The sequence below is a fragment of the Micromys minutus genome, assembly GCF_963924665.1.
Source record: "Micromys minutus genome assembly, chromosome: 1".
Taxonomy (NCBI): Eukaryota; Metazoa; Chordata; class Mammalia; order Rodentia; family Muridae; genus Micromys; species Micromys minutus.
The window spans coordinates 61,392,336-61,415,682 of NC_137969.1; the positions used below are offsets into that span (position 1 = coordinate 61,392,336).

A 23,347-nucleotide genomic window follows, 5' to 3' on the forward strand; every position below is an offset into this window, starting at 1 on the left:
TTCTGAACCCCATAGGACCTTTCCAGGAATGGGAAATGGTTGAGATGGAGATTCCAGAGAGGCAAATTTCCCAGAGATGATTGCCTCTTCCTCATTGGGACAGGAATGAAAATGCTGTTCACTGTTTGTGTAGCCAAGGGCAGGTGGCATGGCCTTCCTTGCTGGCTAACTAGCTTATGGGGTAGAGCATGTTGACTTCAGAGACCAGTGCTTCAGCTCTTGTCTCTGTGCAGGAGACAGCTACCCCTTCAAGGGAGGTTTCCCTGTATGATCCCTGCAATAGCAGGGAAATGCAGGCTCTCCAGTGATGGGGTACGGGTCCTCCTCTTAGGTCATCCTAAGGTTGGCACAAACCAGACTTCTGAACCTTTATTTTAAAAGGCTCTTCCAAGGTGTGAGCAGAGGGCCAGCAGGGAGCCACCAGAACAAGTTCTGGATGGCAGAGGCCATTTGGGGGGACATTCTCAGTGTCTTCCAAGGCCGGCTGAGACTATCGAGTGAGGGGGTGGGATGTGCCGTGGGTGGGGGAGCTGCTTGCTCTGGCTTCCCTCATTCCCAGTCCTCCCACTCCACATCTTCCAGCTCACCAGAAGCGTCCACTTTGGAGAACGCCATCCGCACTTCTTCAGTCATGTCCAAGTCAAAGTCCTTCTCCCAGCCCTCGCTGATGTCGGTGCTCGAGCCTTTCCTGCCATTGTTGGAGGGTGTAGACTCCCCACTATCTGAGTTCAGCTCCAACACTCTTAGGTCTGTGGGCACCTCCTCCCTCTGGCTGGAGGCCTGGGTTCTGGGCCACTGGCTCGGCCTGCAGGGGTTAGAGGCTTGGAAGGAACTGGGGGTGGGGGTCCAGTTTCACCCTCATCCTCAGCCAGACTCTGTTCTTCCAAAGACGCCTCAAGCAGCTTTTGAGACAGGACTTTATGCAGCTCTGGAGCCTCAGGTGCAGCTGCAGGGTTGGCAGTCTGTGTCACCAGGGAGATGCTGTCACTGCTCTCTGATGGAGTGGCCTCTGCAGGGGGTGCCATTGGAATCTCTTCACAAGGGCTCTGGGGGACAGGCTCATTTTCAGGGGATGTGGAAGTTTTGGTCTCATTTGGAATCTTTGCCTCTTTTGGAGATGGTACAATGCCTTCAAGTTCCTCTTCTTCCTCCTCCCAGCCAGGCTCTTCAGAGATGCTCTGGTCTGCCCGCTGCTTCAGGGCATCCCTCCGGGCCTGCTCCTGTTCCAGTTGGTGGACTTTATAGAAGTACCGATGCCAGAACTCTGAATGGGAAACAGCTGCTGGAACCATCTTGGTGTAGAGGGCTCGGATGGAGGGGCTGCCTACAAGGAGCTCTGAGATCTCCCCTTTCTTCTCCTCCAAGCAGAATTGGGAAAGCCAGGCGTCGAACAGTTCCGGGGGCCCGTCGGGTTTGTTGCAGTACGTTGCCGGGTCTGACTGCAGACTGTAGAGGCCAGCCTTGGTGCCGTCATATGGTTCAACTGTGCCGGAGGGTGTGCCCATCAAGGTGATGACATCGCAGTCGATGGTTTTGTCTGGAGAGGGGGCAAGGGTATCTGAGATCACCCCTAAGAAGTCGGCTAACCCCTTCTTCACTTTTGCTGTTGCTCCTGAGGAACCTTCAGTGGCCAGCTTCTCCTTGACCACACTGGCCGTGGCTGCCATGGTGCAGGCCGTCATGCTGTGCCACTGGGTAAAGTCTGTCAGGTCCCTCCATGAACTCCAAAGCTTCAGTGGACATCTCTTTGACGGCCTGGCAGCTCTGCTGCAGCCAGCTCCGCCACCACCCCACGTCCTTCCCTTCCGCCATCTTGCCAGCATCACTGTTGCTATTTTGATCCTGGAGATTCTGTGGTTTTGGTTAGCTGGGGCTGAAGAATCAGCTGTGGTTAACAAGATACCAGAACTACTAAAGCAAAACCTTTGCATTACTGGGACTATTGATGCTGGTCAGCTGGAGCTAAGACATTAGTGGTGATTAGGAAGAGACCAGCATCACTGAGGTGAAATCTTCTGGGAACTGTTTTGTGAAAGCACAAAGAGGATGTGTTCCAGAAATAGCCAAGGTTGTACCTCTTGCTGTGGCTGGACTTGGTAATGTATAAGAGTCACCCAGGTGGTACTGGTTTTGAAGGCATGAAGGGGTCATGAAGAGCAGCTGAGGTTCGGCACTGTGAGAGGCCATGGAAGACCGCTGGTGAAGGTGCCGCCTCAGTTGCAGTTAGTGCCCCAGGACTGACAGTGTTTTGGAGATGCCAGTACCATGAGATGACCACCAAGAACAGCAACAGCAGTGGAAAACAGGCAGCTGGAGCCTAGAAGACAAGGTGTGTGCTACAAAGGGCAGAGCTCCAAGCCCTTGGAGGACCCCAGAGGTTCATGAGTGGGTCCTAAACATTGGATGGTTAGAGATTGATTTTGCTTTTGATTGTGACTGTGCCCTGATATTTCTCCCTCTTGAAGGAAGAAGTGGATTCCACCATTTAAGACTTTGAATTGTAAAAAGACTTCTATTTTAAAAGAGACTGGAGGGCTAGAGAGATGGCTCAGTGGTTAAGAGCACCGGCTGTGCTTCCAGAGGTCCTTAGTTCAATACCCAGCAACCACATGGTGGCTCACAACCATCTGTAATGAGATCTGATGCTCTCTTCTGATGTGTCTGAAGACAGCTACAGTGTACTCATATGCATTAAATAAATCTTTTAAAAAAGGAAAAAGAACTATCTAATATATATTTGTTCTTACACGTTTGCCCTCATCAAGGAAAATTCTCAAAAAAAAAAAGAAAGAAAGAGAGAGAGAGAGACTGGATATTTTAACAGTATTGTAATTTTAATAAGTAAGAATTTGTAAAGACTTGGGACTCAAGATTATTTAGATCTTGGGGATGAACAAGAAAGTAAGGGTTGAGGCCTAAAGTGATGTGTTTGTGTGTCAAATTGACAAGGGGTCAATTGTACTGCCTGGTTTTGTGACAACTTGACTCAAGCTGGAGTTATCACAGAGAAAGGAGCCTCAGTTGAGGAAATGTCTCCATGAGATCCAGCTGTAAGGCATTTTCTCAACTAGTGATCAAGGGGGGAGGGCCCAGCCCATTGTGGGTGGTAAAACTGTGAAAGGAAGAGAGTCAACTGGATGAGAGCTATGCCTGTCAAATTGGTGGTGGTGGTGGTGATAGGATGTGCTCAGGGGTCTTGATGACTTTGAGGAGATTCTGGGAGTGAGGGGGAGGGGGGTTACTATGAGACAGAGAGTGAGAGATTCCCATGCCGGGCAGGTTATTTCTTGATAGAGAGCTTCCCCCTCCTCCTCTTCCTCTTCTTCTTTTCTCTCCTTTTTAAGTCATCTATCCGGTTGTGATGGCACACTCCAGTAAGATTTCCTGAAAGAGGCAGAAGCAGGAGTTCCTGGCCTTCCTGGTCAGCACATTTAGTGGTCTAGAGAGATGCAGGGTAGATAGTTCAAAGGTTAAGAGCACTGGCTTCTCTTTCAGAGGTCTTGAGTTCAATTCCCAGTAAAGACCTGGAGACTTCATACTATCTATAATGGGATGTGGTGCCCTTTTTTTTCCATGCAGACAGAGCACACAAAGAAAGGAAAAGGAAGGATAGAAAGAAGGAAGGAAGTCATTTGAACCTAGGGCCTGTAAGCACCTGCATTTTCTGTACAAACATTATTAGTTTTATTTATTATTATCATATCAGATCATTATTATTATTCAACAAGTCCTCATTTAACACAGTCTGGCCTCAGACTCACTTTGTAGCTGAGGTTGACCTTGAACTTCTGATCCTCCAGTTTCTACTTCCAGAGGGCTGGAATTCTAAGGTACGTGTCAGTAGCAGTTCATGTGTGTTACTTTTCTGTAAGTCATTTGTGTGAACTCAGGAGAGGAGGCAATAACCCAAAGGTCTTTTATAAGTATTTATAATCCCTTGTGAGAAGGGCGGGTCCTAGCATGTTATGGGGAAGGAAAGGCTTGGGGAGGAAAGCTCATTGATGTTGGCTGATAGTAGAAGCCAGCCTGTCCCCTCCCCTTCCCCGCCCCCTGCCCCTCCCCCCTCAGCATCCTCCAACAGTGTAGGCATAAGGTTACGTTTTGGAGGTTTATCCTTCTTTGTGACTTTGTATGTTTCAATTTTTTAGATAAGTCCGCTATTTCCCTTTCCTATTTAGATTCTTCATCAGAGGAGGACAACGAACTTCTATCAGTATCGTCCTGAGTCCTTCGAGGACTTCTTGGTTCCCTCACTTTCCTTTTCCGATCTTCATTCTTCATCAGAAGAAGATAATGAACTGCAAGGACCTCTTAGAACGATCATCTTGTGCGATTTCAAAACTCCTAGAAATCTCAGTCATCTGCACCTTAATTTTAGCATTTTTACTTAATAAGGCAGCTTTAACCAACCTCCACAAGGAGAATGTGTTCCTTAATCTTTTTTGCAAGTCTACTCTCAGTTGCTCCCAATCAGAAATATTTAGGCCACCAGTGTGAATAAACCAGGGGCTGGTAGCTTCTAATATTTCAACTAATTCCTCTGCAGTTTCTACTGAAAGACCTCCGAAGGGAGACCCTCACTCAAATCTCAGGAGAGGCGCGCACCCAGCGAGGCACCGAGACCAGACTTGCTGCAATCGCATGAGGAAGTTTATTGAAAGTGAAAGAGTGAGATCTCAGGCCAGCATGCTGGGGTCGAGACTCATACACCATGCAGGGATAGAGGAGTTCGACCCCGGCCTGAACTTGTAACAGGCTTATAAAGGCAAAAATCACAAAGGAGGGGGAGGACAGGGGGAATGAGGAAATTCATAAGGGGAAGAATCATACATTTTTTATCAGTACACCCCCAGGCACACCTAGGGCGTTGGAACATTCCACAGAGGTCATCCGGACCTTCTGTGGTATTTTGGGAACTCAAATCTCAAGAAAGTGGGATTTCCTGGATGGGATTTCCTGGGAGCGGCAGAGGAAATCCCTAGGGCAAGGAATCAGTGTCCTTTGACAACCTTTTACTCTTCATTCCCCCGTTTTTCTTTTTGTAAAAAGCTCTAATCTTAGAGCGATCCCTCAGCTTCTTGTAATATCTGGTATTGTTGTCTTAGGACTGTACAGCACTCACCCGTTCTTTTATAAAAGTCACCAGTCTATTGAGGATGCATGGCCCAAAGGTTAGGATTAGCATTAAAATGAGTAAAGGCCGGACCAAAGCAGAGACTAGGGTAGAGAACCAGGGTGACCAGTTAAACCAATTTTCATACCATCCTTGGTATGTTTCTCTTTCTTTTTTTTCTGTTTTCTAGTCTTTCTCTAAGCTTTGCCATAGAATCTCTTATGACACCAGAATGATCTACGTAAAAGCAACATTCTTCTTTTAGGGCAGCACAGAGCCCTCCTTCCTTTAGAAAAAGCAGATCTAATCCCCTCCTGTTCTGTAGCACTACCTCTGATAATGAAGTCAATGACTCTTCTAGTTTGGTTATGGACTGTTCTAATGCTCCCAGGTCCGCGTCCATAGCTGCTCTGAGTTCATTATAGTAGTAAGGTTGTTGGATGAGGGCAGCTGCCCCTGTTCCAGTTCCTGCTGCCACTCCAAGTCCTAACAAGACAGCTAAGGTCAAAGTAGCAGTGGTTTAAAACAACAAATGCACTATCAAGCAGATTGAACAGGCGGTCCTCAGTTCTCATAGGGAGATAGCAGGGTGTGGTCAAAAGGGGATACGAGTCCTCCTTTGGTGACAGAGTGAGACAAGGAGGTCTCTCAGGCCTGGGTGCAGGGTTATCAAGCACCGAATTGGGGCCTACGGGTCGTGTGGGCGGACTCTCTATCTTTATCTTAATAACAAAAATGAATCTAGGGTCCCCTCTGCCAGTATAGACTCTCCATCCCCAACAGTTTCCTCTTACCCACTGACGATCTTGTTTTCCCTATGGGGTGAAGCTGATATTTAGAGGGTTACAATAACTGTCTTTGCACGGTCCCTGAGGGCTACCGGAGCTTTCAGAGGCACACCCAGTCCTATAAGCCAGGTATTTGGATGGATCTCTTTCCCCTTTCTCTGGCTCCCCTGGCCTACGACCCTTTTTAACTATAATTAGATCCCAAGCGGAGGAAGGGTTCCAGTAAGCTTCTCCCGTGGTCTCACATCCCCATTTACTACAAAAATAGTCTGAGGCCCCTCTCTTCATTTCCCTCGTGTGTCCCTGTCCGGGGCAGACATAGAAGTCTGCTGCCTGAAGGTTGGCTGGGTAAAACTGTCCTGAACACCCCAATGTGATCCCTATGTCATGAGGGACACACTGTTCTTCTGGGGGTGGCTTTTCTAAATTGGTATAACTGGAAAGATCCCAGGCCATAGAGCCGGCTGCTAACTTACAGACATTGGGTGCAAGATCAGGCCACCAAGTCCAAGGGGGTGCACTGCGGTTGTTGACCACACGACGTCGCCCACTTCATTAAGCACTTCCCAGGTTAATTTTTGAAGGGAATGGGGGTTATTACCCAAGGTTGGGGCTACGACGAAGGCACAGCTTAAGAGAATTGTCACCAGCAGCCACTGTACCCAAGAAGCAATCCTGTTGACCTTGACTGCCAAGGGGGTAGTCAACAGCACCAGGTAGGGTCCCTTCCACCGGGGCTCAGGCGTGCCAGCGCAATGTCATCTGACCAGGACTGAGTCTCCGACCTGGAACCCGTGGGGCACCACGGTGGTTCCTGGAGTGTAGGCTTCTTTGATTCGACTCCAGATCTGTGTTTTAATAACTTCTAAGGCCTTTAAGTGGGCAAATAGAGCAGAGGAGGAGGGGGAGTTAGTGCCAGGATCCAATAATATCCCACATGACTCCATTAAGGGGGGCGGTCCCCCATGTAGGATTTCATAAGGGGTAAGGCCGAAACACCCCGGCGAGTTTCGGACTCTAAGAAGCGCAAAGGGGAGGAGGGTCACCCAGTCTTTACCGCCGGTCTCAACAGCTAATTTAGTAAGGGTCTCTTTTAGAGTTCTATTCATTCTTTCTACCTGTCCTGAGCTCTGGGGTCTGTAAGCACAATGTAATTTCCAATTAGTCCCCAATAAACAAGCTAATATCTAACTTACCTGGGCAACACAGATGGCCCATTGTCTGATCCAATTACCTTAGGGGTGCCAAACCTAGAGAAGATCTCTTCTGGAATCTTCTTAGCTATGACCGCTGCTGCCATTTCTCTCTTTGTGGGGAGGCTTTGACCCACCCAGAAAATGTATCTATAAAGACTAATAGATACTTATATCTATATCTTCTTGGCTCAGTTCTGTAAAATCCACTTCTCAGTAAACCTCCGGTCTATCTTCTCTCTTCCCGGCCTTCTACATACATTTGCTTTCTAACATGGCACACAGTTATCTAGTCAAATCTGGCACAAAAGAATTTGACCTCAAGACAGTCTTTACAAGTTTGTCTACCTCTAGATGAGTCCATTGATGCATTTTCTTCAAGTCCAGTGCTGTACACCAGGTCCTGGATAGGGCAATGAGCTCAACAGGTTATAGGGGTTAAGTGCTGTGAGGTGGAGTTCTGCCACCAATTTGTTTACCTCCCAGAGATCTTGAACTGTCCAGCAGTCATTGGTTCCATGTTTCCGCACCAGTAGGAGAGGCACACCTCAGGATGATGGACACGTACGAAGTTGTTGGAGTAACCGAATGATGAGTGTCTTGGTCCCGTCTCATGCCTCCTTTGATATGGGGTACTAACGCACCACTAGCCTGGACTTTCAGCTCCATATGGGCAGGGGCTGGTTCTTAGCCTCTCTCATTCCTGCAGTCTCCGCCCAGGCCTGTGGATATGCCTGCAGCCACCAGTCCGTCTGATCTGAGGCAGGCTGTTTAGAGTTGGTACTTGTCCTCCAACTGAATGGTTAGAACCTGCACAGGCTCCCCTTCTGGACCTCTAACCTGTGGTCCATCAGAGTGGAAGTGAATCTGTGCCCCATCTTAGTCAGGAAGTCTCTCCCCAACAGGGTGCAGTGACAGTCTGGCATTACAATGAATAAGTGGGATACCCGGCCCACTCCGAGATCCACAGATCTTCGGGTAGTCCATAAATATTTAAAACTTTGGAGCCACATGTCTGGGGCTTCTGTTGCTGGTGTCCCCCTTTTTTCTTGTTGGGGCAATTTTTTTGTCTCAGTGGCCTTCTTCTTTATAGTAAGCACATTGACCTTTGTCAAGAGGCTCCCTCCTAGTGCCAGACTTGATTCCTAACTCCCTAGCCCTTCACTACTGTGGCCAAAATCCTACAAATTCCTTTTTTGTCTACTACCCTCCGGTCCTCTCTTTCCTCTGCCTTCTGCTTCTCTCTTTCTCGCTTCTCTTCCTCAGTCTCCTCCTTATGAAACACTTTCTCTGATTCCTTCACCAAATCCAGCAAGGTATAGTTTTGGAACCCTTCTAGCCATTGTAACTTTCTCTTAATATCTGATGCTGACTGCTGTATAAAGGCCATAGCCACCTCTGCCTGCTGACCCTCAGAGGTTGGGTCAAAGTATAACCCCTGTAAGCTTCCATTAAACGTTCAAGAAACACAGACGGCGGTTCAACAGGTCCCTGAAGAACCTCTCTTACCTTAGCCAAATTCGTGGGTCGCCTTGCGGCTCCCTTGAGACCTGCCACTAGAGCCCGGCGGTAGACCTTGAGACGCTCCTTACCTTCTGCAGAGTTGTAATCCTAGTCAGGGCAGATCAAGGGAAAAGCTGCATCTATAAAATTAGGGAGATTGGTGGGGGTCCCATCTGGTCCTGGAACATTTTTTCTAGCTTCCAGGAGGATCCTCTCCCTCTCTTCCGTAGTAAAGAGGACCTGCAAAAGCTGCTGGCAGTTGTCCCAAGTGGGCTGATGAGAAAACATCAGGGACTCAAGGAGTCCCGTCAGGCCTGAGGGGTCCTCTGAAAAAGAGGGGTGGTTAGTTTTCCAGTTATACATATTGGCTGATAAAAACGGCCAATACTGTAGCGGGACTAGTTCTCCCGGAGCTGGGGCGGGTCCATAAGCCTGTAATGGTAGGGCAATAGCAGAGCCAAGCCCCGCGCCATTTCCCCCTGGGCTTCGAACCCGGGGGCTTCGGGTCCCGGCCGCTGGTTCTGTTTCAGAGGCCATCTGGGAGTCAGTGGGAGTCGGCGCCTGTGGGGGACTTGCATGAGAAGCCAGTTGAGGGTATGGGGGTGGAGGGTTGTCGAGGAGAAGAAAACCATCATCAATTTCAGGATAGATCTGCGTGGGGGCCAATGGAGCAGGTGCCAGCTTGTTCGAGGCCACGGCCACCGTTGCCGTTTCTGCCCCCGCTGTCCAGGGTCTCACCCAGGATGTCGGGTTTTGGACCAGGTCCTCCCACACGATGATGTATGGAACCTGATCGGGGTGTCCCCCTGAAGCCTGAAAAACAATTCGCTTAACAGCGGAGATAAGAGATAGATTAAAAGTTCCCTCCGAAGGCCATCCTACGCCAAAACTCGGCCATTCGGAGGAGCAGAAAGTTTGCCACGGTCCTTTCCTAACTTCAACAGAAAGATTATGGGCCCTTGTCTTAACGTCCGTCCAATGGTTCAAAGTCAGTGTTAGTGGGGTTGTCACAGTCTGGCCCATTTCTAGTTCTGACACACACACACAAAACACTCACAGATACTACAAAACAGAGAGACAAAGTCAGTCGCCGACCTCGAGTCGACCTGAAATCCCGAAAAGAGCCAGATGGCCCACAATTGGCCCTCTGACACAGATCGTCAAGGAGAAAAACTGATCTCCCGACTTTTCCTGTGGGGGTCCACCAGGCGTCCCTGGTCCTCCCCCTGTCCTCCTGGGACGTCTCCCAGGGTGAGCAAACGGTGGACCCTGGACACGTCTATCCCCGTCCACTCCACTCCTCCCTTGGAAGAGCAGACTCGGTTAGAGCGTTTGCGAATACCGAACTGCAATCGCACCAGACCTCTGAACAGATCACAAACACAGAATCACAATCTGGACAATCCACAAACACAGAATCACAATCTGGACAATCCACAAACACAGAGTCACAACAGGACAACAAGGAAAGAAAGGAAAGAAAATCCTTACCTCCAAGTAGGTCTAGGGCCCCTGGGTGGTCGCGCAAATCCCGGACGAGCCCCCAAATGAAAGACCTCCGAAGGGAGACCCTCACTCAAATCTCAGGAGAGGCGCGCACCCAGCGAGGCACCGAGACCCGACTTGCTGCAATCGCATGAGGAAGTTTATTGAAAGTGAAAGAGTGAGATCTCAGGCCAGCATGCTGGGGTCGAGACTCATACACCACGCAGGGGTAGAGGAGTTCGACCCCGGCCTGAACTTGTAACAGGCTTATAAAGGCAAAAATCACAAAGGAGGGGGAGGACAGGGGGAATGAGGAAATTCATAAGGGGAAGAATCATACATTTTTTATCAGTACACCCCCAGGCACACCTAGGGCGTTGGAACATTCCACAGAGGTCATCCGGACCTTCTGTGGTATTTTGGGAACTCAAATCTCAAGAAAGTGGGATTTCCTGGGTGGGATTTCCTGGGAGCGGCAGAGGAAATCCCTAGGGCAAGGAATCAGTGTCCTTTGACAACCTTTTACTCTTCACTACCTTGATTCTAGTTCCCTGTTGCTTAAGCAAACTCACCAACTGATCTACCAACCATAAGAGCTAGTGGTTCCCATTTCCAATTCACCCCAATCTCCTCACTTGCTGGCCAGGTTCTTCCGTGGGGTGAACCCTTCAGGTCGTTCCTTCCTTCCCGGATCCCGGTGGAACCTCCAAATAACGGCACCCGCACTATGATCCTACCTGGAACCAGGCAAAGGGTTTGAAAGAAAGACACAGCTTGATTATTCTTGTTTCCAGAAGTGTTTTACTCCATCTTCAAGAAAATCCCGAACGAACGACTGACTCCAGTCTTCCAGTACACACACACACACACACACACACACACACACACACACACACACTTAGAGGTAATTACAAAGGAGGTATGCAAATTCCCTAGCTGCTGGGTGGAAGAGTCAACCCCTAGGGTGAAGTCTGTAACCTGGGGCAACTGAAAACCAGAAGAAGACCAGGCGTGGAGTAGGCTTGTGACTGGGCCAATTAGCATTACAAAGGAGGGTGTGTTGCTCTCCCAAAGTCAAGGCTAGCAAGCTGACAGTCCAGCTAACTCTTAGCAGATGGGGATTAGTTATAATTTTTCCAACATGTGAGTGTGTGTGTGTGTGTGTATGTGTATGTGTATTTACATGTGTATTGTACAAGTAAGTAAGCACACACACAACACAGGGAAGTGTCAGACATAGGTTCTAATTCATAAAGAGGGTCATAAATCCAATCAGATAATGGTCACTTCCATGTTTGTGCCTCTATTGCTCCAGCAGATATCACCATTTATATCAGAGGGTTAAGGCATGCAGAGTGCCTTTCAGTACCATGAACACCTTTCAGTAACAACAGTACTAGTTAGTAGGAGCAAAGGCTCTGTCTCTACTTCTTCATGATCAATGAAGTATAAAGGTTTTGTCTTCAACTACAGGGTCTTATCATTGGCTTATGAAAAGCAACCAAAAGCCTGAGCAGTTACTCGAATTATTTGTGTGTATTCATGGTGCCCATGTGACCAACCACTCAGTGCCATTTCTGGCACTGGAAATTTTACTTGGTGGTAAGAGATGCCTATTAGGGTCTTTCTCTCCCCTGTTGTATATGATTCCATTTGGATTTCTTTAGTGTATGTATATATTTTAAGAGACTTTGGTTGTAGCAGGTGTCTTAGTTAGGGTTTTACTGCTGTGAACAGACACTATGACCAAGGCAAGTCTTAAAAAGGACAACATTTAATTGGGGCTACCTAATAGGTTCAGAGGTTCAATCCATCATCATTAAGGTGTGAGCAGGGCAGCATCTAGGAAGGCATTGTGTAGGAAGAGCCGAGAGTTCTACATCTTCTTCTGAAGGCTGCTAAGACTCACTTCCAGGCAGCTAGGATGAGGGTCTTAAGCCCACACCCACAGTGACACACTTACTCCAACAAAGACACACCTACTCCAACAGAGACACATCTTTTAACAGTGCCACTCCCTGGGCTGAGCATCATGGGGCAGGAATGGGGGGGGCGTGATGGGAGTGAGGGAGTGTCTGTTAAAGTCTTGGCTATCCCAAAACTTACCCTATAGACTAGGCTGGCCTTGAACTCATGGAGATCCACTTGCCTCTGCCTCCCTAGTGCTGGGATTAAAGGTTTGCAGCAGTACTACCCGGCTAATGATTTTATCCATTTACATGCAAATTTCATTATTTCATTTTGTAAACCCTGTTAAGTTCTGCACTTGTTAGAGTAGGTGTGGCCCATTTTGGTTGGGTTATTTTCTTGATATACAGTTTTTTGAATTCTTTATATATGTTAGATATTAACTCTCTATGGGATGTATAATTAGTAAACTTTTCCCATTTTGTATCCTGCCACTTTAACCAAACGATGGTGTACTTTGCCATACAGAAGCTGTTCAATTTCACAAGGCTCTATTTATTAACTGTTGTTCTTAACGTCTATTCTGTCTTTTATTTTTTCCTGTGCGTATTCTTTGCTTCTTACCAAAAATCAGGTTTCTACAGTTGTGTGGACTCATGTCTGGGTCTTCAATTCAACTCCATTGGTATATGTATCTGTTTTATGCCAATACCATAATGAGATCTGATGCCCTCTTCTGGTGTGTCTAAAGACAGTGACAGTGTACTCACATACATAAAATCAATAAACAAATCTTAAAAAAAAAAAAAAGAACTATACTAAATATCCCATGACATGTATGAGAAACGGCACAATAATACAAAGCAATTGCTGCTTTTTTGCACACATTGTTACAGACCAGAAACACTCTCAAGCTCGGTATGTATAGCTCATCTTTTTCCCATCTAAGATTCCTACTCTCTAAACGATGACTGTGCATATTTTTTAGACAAGGTGACGGGACCTTGGAGTTAATAGACTGCTTAAGGTCATTCTCATATATAGCAGATCATGGATATATAATAGACCAGTGTAAATCAGTCCACATGGACCAACATTCCCTCTGTTGATGTATCAAGATTTAGTCTGGTAATAAAACAGTTAGAATGAAGTTAATACTGATACCAATAGCAATGACGTCAATACTAACAATGTACCTATGTGGTTATCTGAGCCACTGACACTCTTCTTGGAGGACCCTCATTTCTATTCCTATGCTACTTCCTCACTTAACTCTACCAAAAAGATACAACTGCTGCTTTGTACCGACTCTCCAGAAGATGCAGGTCCCAGAGCTGAGGGTATAGCTCAGATGGTAGAGTGCTCACCTCACATGCACAGTGCCCTGGTTGGATCCCAGGCACCACGCAGACCATAATTTCAGCACTGGAGAGGGTGGGGGGGCGGGGGAGATTGAGGCAAGAGGATTAGAAATTCAAGATCATTCTTTGCGAGACCCTACCCTCTACAGGGCCCGGTGTGTAGGCTGTGTTTGACATCTCTAGCTCCAGGGGCTGGCTCAACAACTGGGGTGTAGTAAAAGTGACTGGAAATGTAGGAGTCATTCGTGCCCAGGCAGAGAGCGGAGAAGGTAGGACTCCCTGGACTGGCTGGGGGCTTTTGTCAGGGTGAGGAGAGAAGTGGGGAACACAGCAGGCTGGGATGGAAGGGTAATTTCCTCACAAGATACTCTGTTGTTACCGAACTCAACTCGGTTGTCAATGGTGCTTACAACCAACAAGCCAGGCTTGGCCACTCATCTTCAGTAAGCTGATTAAAGGAGCCAAATCAATAGCAAGGAGCAAAAAGAGGACACTTACTCAATGGGGCCATGTTAGGAAGAGGGAGAAAGAGTCCTAATGATTTCCCTGAGTCTGTCTTGGAGGTTCTGACAGGTTTAAGTAGAAAGCAAGAGTTATGCGTGATGAAACAGTCTCCAGGGTGTGGTCCCCCCCTCACCGCCTCAACTCTGAGCCTCCATCTCTCCTGCAACGTTACCTGGTATGTAGATATCTCTCCCAGTACAGAAGGTTCCTAGGGACATTGCAGTTTCCTGGGGTCTATTCTTTGAACAGTCTGCTGAAGAGGAAAGTACCAGTGTGTCTGTAGGATGGGCTCATTGCTGACACATAGGTCGTTTATGCCATGCTGTGTTAAGTTTGTGTCACATTGACAAAATAACTGAGATAAACGACTTAAAATTAGATGTTTATTTATGAATTTTAATATACCTTTTGGCCCACGGTCTCAGAGACTTCTGTTCATGCCGAGGGGGATCTGGGTTTGAGATGACACAGATATTGTGGTGGGAAGCACTTGGTAGAGCAAAGCCACTCAATCCAGTGTGGTGTGACTTCTCCTGGGGAGATGGAAGGAAACATTATATCTGTCCCAGACAGGGAGCTGACAGACCAGAAAAGGATTCCATCCAAGCCCAGGCTGGCGAACCAGTGAGTTAGGTTTGTTAGGTTACTTTAAGGAGTGCGGGCCACTTACCTTGCATATGTACAACTGGAAAACACCTTTGGGATTGACACACGGGTAGCTGTACCCCCAATAAGAATTGCACCTCCTGCATATGCTAACACACACACACACACACACCAATCCTGGGGTAGGATTACATACATCTGGGGAAGGACAAGAGGAAATAATTTCTAGGATCTGCAAGGGAACACTAACTTCTTCATTATTACTACAGAATGTATTCTGTTTATCTCATTGCCATGACTATGGGCCAAAGGTTTTCTATAGGTCACAACAGGACTTCTGCTTTGAGGTGGCCAATGGGTGTGTCACACGATCATGGTGGCTAAGAAGAAATAGAAAAGGGAGGAAGGAAGGAAAGGAGGGAGGGAGCAAGGAAGGAAGGAAAAAGGAGAAGGAAGGGATCAAAGAAGGAAGGAGAAACAAGTAAACAAGCCAGGTATAAGGATATGACCTTTGTGGGCATATCTCTGTGACCTCATTCCTCTCATTAGACCCCACTTTCAGAAGTTTCCATCAACTCTCAATTGCACATTAAGCCATGATCCCACCAATAGATTAATTAACCCGATGATGAGGTTAATTAACCTTCTCAGTCTACTCACCTTCCAAAGGTTTGATCTCTGAACACATGAGCTTTGGGAAACATTTCAGATCCAAACTGTAACGTGCTCCTTCTGGGTTACCTCTGCCGGAAACCTTCTCACTTATGTCCAGCAGAACAGAACGTTCTGTTGCAGAACAGATGTATGAATGCTCCATCCATTCACATTTGTTTCTTTCTACTTATCCAGAGTTCTTGAGTACTAGACTAGCTGCCTGCCACTTGTCATTCCCAGACAAGGACCCCAGTGTCTCTTGGCCATTTTTCTGTGGTAAACAGAAGAAGTAAATGTTGGTGGAAGTAAGTTCTTACTAGTACCCAGCAAGATCTTTGGTTCTCTGGGAATGCAGCCAACATGGAACGAGGCGACCGAACTTATTGCTGAACAACTAATTAGGCTGCCATTTATCTTTCTGGGTAAGTCAAGGCACAGTGTGTCTATGTTCCCTCTCCCCCCCTATATATCTTTGTGTCTCATCTGTCTCTGTCTCTGTATTACTCTGTCTCTTTGTCTTTCTGTTTCTCTCTGTCTCCATATCTCCCCCCTTTTCTCTCTTTCTCTCTCTCTCTCTCTCTCTATCTCTCTCTCTCTCTCTCTCTCTTTCTCTCTCTGTGTGTGTGTGTGTGTGTAGTCATGCAGTCTTGAAGGTGGGCTTCAGTGGTATCAGGCATGGTAAGTGTCTATCACTTACACAATACTTTGGCAGCTCCTATTGTCTCTTTCTGCTGTGCACAGGGAGAGAAGATACAATTCATGTTTAAATTTACAAGGAACTGTAGAACTACAGTTTGGAGACATTTTGTTTTCCTTATGTTGTGGTACTTCCAGTACTTTGAAAAATGCCTTATTGCATAGCAGGTCAGTCTGTGTGTTCTCTTTTCAGTCCTTTCCCACTGAAGTTACTTTTAGGAAAGAGAATAGTTTTAAGAGTTGTCCTGCTTCTCCTGCTCATGCCCATGGCTATGTCTGTCCATCTCACTAACCCTACAATGATCTTTTCCCAGACAGACTGGGAGTGGTCTCCTTGGCTAGAACCTTTTCATTAGCATATCTCACACTGATCAAACCCTGATGATTCCTGGGTTCTATCTGAGTCCATTAGGGTCTCCTATATTTTGAGATGCATTTGAAAGTATAGATAGAATGTGTGTACTTCCATACATCCACAGCATTGTCTATACAGAGAAGGGCAGACTAAAAATTTTTGCTCTCAAGGAGTTGCAAGACAGTGAGAGAAGCAGACAGTGATCAGGCAGTAGCAGAGAGACTGGCTTGGGCCTCTATTAGAATCTCCAAGCCCTCTGCTATGGATGGAGCTCAGGACTCACCTCTCCAAGTCCTGGGTCAGAGATGGGTATCTAGTGATTGGCAGAAGTCATGTTCTCTTCTGGGGGAAATTTTTCCCATGATTGAGCTGCTTAATAATGAATTCACTTAGATGTAGGGAATGTACTTAAAACTTAGAGACTTAGGGCTGGAGATACTTTGGTAAGCCATGAACAGCCAGCCACAAGTGTACCAAGTTCCCACTCCCACCCCTAAAATTATCCAGGATAGAGATGAGAGGGTTGGTTCATAGAGTGAGCCAATACAAAGGTCTGTGGGTAGAGGGGGACTTCCTTTTCAAACCCTTGATCCCAGATCCCAAAGCAGGAAGCTTTCATTATTTATCTGTATTCTGTGAGACTTAATTCTTTAATATAAAATTCTGTTTAGGCTTTCTTTCTTCCTTTCTTTCTGTTTTTTTTTTTTTTTTTTTTTAACAATAGGATGCTCCTATTTTTGTTTTGTTTTGTTTTGTTTTGTTTTTCCCCTTCCCAAAGACAGGGTTTTTCTGTATAGCCCTGGCTGTCCTGGAACTCACTCTGTTACAGGACTGGCCTCAGATTCACAAAGATCCACTTGCTTTTGCATCCCAAGTCCTGGGAGTAAAGGCATGCACCACCACTGTCTAACAGGATGTTCCTTGATTTTAATTTAAATTATTATAAATGATGTATTAGTCTTGTAGGGCTGTCACAAAGACTTAATGCAGTGAGAATGTAGCTCTAGAGCTTAGAAGGCTGTTGGGTAGGTCTTCTGTTTTGTTTGGTAAACTTGACATAATCTAGAGTCATCTTGGAAGAAAGAATCTCAGCTGAGAAAATGCCTGAATCAGATTGACCTGTGGACAAGCTTGTGGGACATTTTCTTGATTGATGATTGATGTGGGAGGGCCCAGCCCACTGTGGGAAGTGCCATCCTGGGCAGGTGGTCCTGGGATGGGTAAAAGAAAGCAAGCCAGTAAGCAGCCTTCCTCTAGGACCTCTGCCTCAATTTTTTTTTTTTTTTTTTTTTTTTTTTTTTTGTATTCAGGCCCTGCCTTGAGTTCCTGCCCAGACTTCGCTGGATGATGAACTATAAGCTATAAGGCAAAATAAACCCTTTCTTACCAAAAAAAAAAAAAAAAAAAAAAAAAAAAAAAAAAAGATCATTCTTTGCTACATTGTGTTTTCTAGGCTAGCCAGTGCAACATGAAACCCTGTCTCCAAAGGAGTGGGCTGAAGAGATGGCTCAGTGGTTAAGAGCACTGACTGCTCTTCCAGAGGTCCTGAGTTCAATTCCCAGCAACCACATGGTGGCTCACAACCATCTGTGATGAGATCTGATGCCCTCTTCTGATGTGTTTGAAGACAGCTACAGTGTATATATAATAAATAAATCTTTTAAAATACAAATAATATAATTTTAAATAAAGGAAGAGGAAGAAGAGAATTAAGACCAAAAAACAAACAAACAAAAAAAAATAAACAAAAAAAAAAAAAAAAGGCATTGCTTTTGCCATGAAAAGTGTTATTCGGGTGTGATTTGCTCTACTGTGTGGCAATATTTATTGTATGCAAAAGTACATGTACTGTGGGAATAGCATTAGGATACAGAATACAGGCTTGACTAGAAAGTATGGGAGGAAGAAGAGGAGGAGAGAGTAGGGATGGTTTCTGGAGAACATGAGGAGACAGAACGGGGTGCACTGTGATTCATCCAGTCCACAGTGGCCATAGTGTCTCTGCCGTGGTGTATGAAGACAGCGGTAGGTGGTAACAAGTAGTTTTGCTTGCGTTGCTTTCAGATGTGCCCTGTGTGTTTCTCTCCCTCATAAGATGAACAGAAACAACCTAGTGTACAATGACAATGGCATAAGAAATGCTTTTTATTTTCTAAAATTGCTTTGGGGATCTTAGCCAACGCAGTCCTCCTGTTCTTTCGTGTGGTCACGTTCTTCCAGGAACTCAGGCACAAGGCCATCGACGTGATCATTGGCGTCTTGGCTCTGAGCCATGTAGTGGTGCTGCTGGCCATGGCTGTCATGGTTACAGACATTTTGGGTCCCAGGGTTTTTGGGATGACTTCACATGTAGATCAGTGATTGCCTTGTACAGGCTGATGAGGGGTGTCTCCATTTATGCCATGTGTCACCTGAGCGTTCTCCAAGTCATCATCATCCTAGAAGCTCCTGTTTGGCAAAGGTCAAACATGACTCTTTCCAGCACAACCTGTGTTGCTTCCTTTTCCTGTGGGCCTTCTATATGTCCATGAATGGTTTCATGAACTCCATTGATGCCACCCACAACATGACCTCACACATTCTTATACTGGTCACCAAATCCTGTTCTCTCTGGACCTTTAGTGACATCATGAGACACTTACTTTCTATACTGCCTGTCTTTCGGGGTGCCTCTCTTGTAGGGTTCATGGTGCTCTCAGGTGTACACATGGTGACTGTCTTGTGCGGACATAAAAGGCAGTGCCGGTACCTTCACAATGCCAGCATTTCCCGAAAAGCGTCCCCAGAGCAGAGGGCCATCCGGAACATCTGTTGCTACTGAGTTTCTTCTTGGTCATGTACTGTCTGGACTCCATTGCCTGCTCCTCGAGAGTTATGTGGAATAACAACCCAACCCATCGCTGTGTCCAGATGTTTGTGTCCAATGGCTATGCCACAATCAGCCCTTTGGTGTTCATCGGTACTGAGCAACCTATAATTAGCTTTTGAGAGCCACACAGGCCCAACAGTAAATATTTGATTATTCTGTGATGAGCAAGCTTCCTTCACACAAACTAGTACATTGACTTCAAGGTAATCAATTCTGGCATACCATACATGATCTCTAGGCTAGATAAAATTAAAGACATTGAAATGTTTTCTTGTTTAAACCTAATTTTGGTGTATGCATCAAAAAATATGTAGTCCAGTATTGAAACTTAATGCCACTCTGAAATGAAAATTACTAATAATTCTAGTTGTCAGAAAGAAGACTCAGTCATAGCATAGAATAGAATACATATTATGTATGAGAATTTATAACACTTTTAATATCTTACTAGTCATGGTTCAATAACTAGGTATGTAATTATTATTGTGAATTATTATCATGAATCAAAAATATGCATAGTATGATCTATACGCTATGATCTACAGATGTAATTAAAAACCCTATCAAAATCTAGATGCCCTTTTTAACAGAAATGTATTTGAAAATCCTAAAATCCATTTGGAGCCCTAAAACAATACCACTTTTGTTTGAGGGTGTCCTGCTAAGTTCAGGTGCTTTTAGCCTGAGAGTGTTAGGAGGTAACACTTTTGAGAAATAATTTGGCACCAAATACAGTGGAGCATATCTGTAAACCTGGCACTTGGGAGACAGAGTCAGAAAGAGCAGGAATTCAAGGCCAGACTTAGCTACATGGTGAGTTTATGGCCAACCTGGGCTACATGAGACCCTGTCTCAAGAAGAAAAGAAAGAAGGATGAGAAGGGGAAGGATATAGGGAAGTGGAAGAGGGGAAAGAGAGGGAGGGAAAGAAAAAGAAGAGGGGAAAGGGGGGAGGAAGAGGGGGAGGAGGAGAGAGAGAGGGAGAAGGGGAGAGAGGAGAGGAGGAGGGAAAATGAGGAGGAAGAGAAATTACTTGCCAATGAGGGTTCTTTCTATGTGAATCAGACTCAAATTTCAAATAGCAGGACCCTCATCAGATGTCAATTCCCTAGTCTTGGAATATTCAAAAATAACGAGAAAATACGTTTCTATTCTTCATGAACTATCTAGTTTATGTTCTTCACAGATAAGAGTCCAAATGAACTAAAATGGCCTTCAATGGGCAAAGTAATCTCTAGACAAAACAAAAACATGAGCATGAAACTTTCAAAATGTGTCACAAAACTATAATAGCTGGAGCATTGTGGCTTTGAAATATAAAAAAAATATACATACACTAATCAAGAAAAATACAGACATTCATGCTCAGCTGACCTTTGCCAAGGATGTGCAACAGGGAAAGAACACTATTTTGAATACATAGTCCAGAGGACAGTGGCAGAATCATCAACTGGACCCTTATATCTAAAAGTTAGCTGAAATGGGTCAATGGTTTTTGTGTGAGGCCCGAATATATAATGTAGGAGAAAACACAGCACACACTTACCAATTTCTCCCTGTGCTCTGGGAATATGACCTTCATTCTTATCAGTTTGTTGTTCAATGTACACGTGTGTCAGCTTATACACTGTACCACACAAGTATGTAAACTTGTCTGCCAACACAAAATTGAAAGGATAGAATAAATTTGTGAGGATAACTTTTTTTTAAGATTTATTTATTTATTATATATAAGTACACTGTAGTTGTCTTCAAACACACCAGAAGACGGCATCAGATCTCATTACAGATGGTTGTGAGCCACCATGTGGTTGCTGGGAATTGAACTCAGGACCTCTGGAAGAGCAGTCAGTGCTCTTAACCGCTGAGCCATCTCTCCAGCTCTGTTAGCTTAGTTCTTGTGTCCTTTGCCAGGAATTATACTTTGGGGCACATGTCCTTTCTGGCATTACACACTCAGGCTCCTTTTATATTCTCTCCTCAGATTCTAGATGAGCCTTATCTCCAAGAAATCAAGTTCATCTCATTGATATGTAATAGATCCAGCTAGATAATCTTCTGGGTCCACACTATAGGCTAAGGAAGTTGCTGTGCAGACCTGGTAATTACCAGTTCAATCCCCAGAGCTCACACAAAAGTGAAAGGGGAGGCCTGACTCCAAAGCATCATCCTCTGACCTCTACATGTATGCCATGACAATCCCCCCTGTGTATACACTATGTGTGCATACACAAACACACACACATACATACAAACACACTAATAAATAAACATTTTAAAAGTTATCCTCGGGCAGGAGAGATGGCTCAGTGGTTAAGAGCACTGACTGCTCTTCCAGAGGTCCTGAGTTCAAATCCCACTCATACATAAAATAAACACATAAATGTCAAAGAATGTGATTAGTAAAATAAATGGTTCCAGTCATAGACCATAACTGAAAGCATAAAACGAATAATGTGTCAATGCATACTGAAGTAATGATACTGAAGTAATGATACTGAAGTAATGATACTGAAGTAATGACAGGAGAGATGCATAAGGGATGGGAAAGAAGCCTTACAGAAGAATTGAGAGCCTCTCCTCTAACAGGTAGAGCTGCCCTGTTGTTAAGTAACTTGCTTACAAAGAAAGGAATAGAGGGATTTGGGAGATGGCTCAGCTGTAGACTGCCTGCCGTGCAAGCATGAGCATCTGAGTTCAGATCCCCGAATCCATGTGAGTGCCAGATGTGTCGTCACACACACACCTGACTTAATTGAGAAAAAATCCGCCCAGGTGTGCCCAGCCATTTTAGGTTTTAGTTCATTCCAGACGTAATCAAATTGACAACGAAGAACAGCATCACACCCAACAACAAGGAGGTGGAGCAGAGACAAGCAGGTCCCTGAAGATCATTAGCTACCTTGCCTAGATGAGTTGATGAACTTCAGTTTCAGTAGGAAAACTTGTCTCAAAAAATACAGGTGGAGAACAGTCAAGAAAAACACCCACTACTGGCCTCCACCCTACACCCACCCACACACACACACACACACACATACACACAAACACACACACACACACACACACACACATACACACACACATACACACACACACACACACATACACACACACATACACACAAACACACACACATACACACAAACACACACACACACACATACACACAAACACACACACACACACACACACACACACGCAATAGCACACACATCACATACACACACACTCACATGCAGGCATGCACACAAAGATGACCCCAGTGCTGGAGAAACAGGGATCTCAGTGGCTAGCCAAACCAACCAAAGATGGAAGGTTGAGGAGATGGGTCACTGAGATCAGATTCCACATAAAATCAGGGTGTGCTGGCATGCTCTCATAAATCTAGTGCTTGGGGTGGGGAGGGTAAAAACAGTAAATTCCCCCCTGGGGATTTGCAAGTCTGGCCAGGATGTCAAATTTCACGTTTAGTGAGAAATCCTGTCCCAAAAATTAAGGTAGAAAGCAATAGAAGATACTTGAAGTTGACTAGCTACACACACACACACACACACACACACACACACACACACACACAAATTGTGAACCAACACATAGTCACAGTGGTCAAAGCAGGGATCAAATGAGAGACAGACTAAATGACAGGGAAAAATAATGCCGTAAAATAAAATTAATATTAATATAATTCAATAGTTTAATAAAGAACTAAGTGGAGGCTGGAGAGACAGCGCAGTGGATAAGAGCACTTCCTGCTCTTCAAGAAGACCCAGGCTTAGTTCCAAGCACCCACATGGCAGCTCACAACAGCTGTAACTCCTATTCCAAGGGATCTAGTGCCCTTTTCTGGCTCTCATGGGCATTACATGCCCATGGTGCAAGACATAAATGTGGAGGAGACACTCATACTCAAAAGTGAAAATAGAAAAATCTTTCTCTAAAAGATGAAGTGAAAAAAAGAAACCTCTTTTCTACAGTGGAACTCCAAACTGAAGGCATGAGAGAAATACACAAACCAGTAGTTAGGAAAAAGTATAGCAAGAAGCAATGCCTCTGCCTCAGCTTCCCAAGTGCTGGGATCACAGGCACCAACCACTACATCAGATCTCCACCTGACGTCTTTTATTTAGTTTTTCCTATGTATGTATTTATGTGTTTATTTCCTTTCCCCCCTTTTGCATTACCGAAGCTAAAGCCTTGTGCAGGCTAAGCAAGCCTTCTGCCATGGAGCTATGCCTAAGCATGTTCTTATTTTTCTTGCATTCCCCTTTTTCTTCCTAGCTCCTTGACCTGAAAATCCGGGCTTAAAAAAA

At 45.4% G+C, this 23,347-nt stretch overlaps 2 pseudogenes across 2 annotated transcripts; one reads left to right on the forward strand and one right to left on the reverse strand.

The window, feature by feature from the left end:
* Nucleotides 1-549: 549 nt before the first annotated feature.
* On the reverse strand, nucleotides 550-1,812 carry LOC308424437 (BSD domain-containing protein 1-like; annotated as a pseudogene). Its single transcript has one exon. The product of its transcript is annotated as a BSD domain-containing protein 1-like (transcript).
* A 16,449-nt stretch (nucleotides 1,813-18,261) lies between these two features.
* Nucleotides 18,262-19,154, forward strand: LOC308427025 (vomeronasal type-1 receptor 90-like; annotated as a pseudogene). Its single transcript has one exon. The product of its transcript is annotated as a vomeronasal type-1 receptor 90-like (transcript).
* Nucleotides 19,155-23,347: the final 4,193 nt, after the last annotated feature.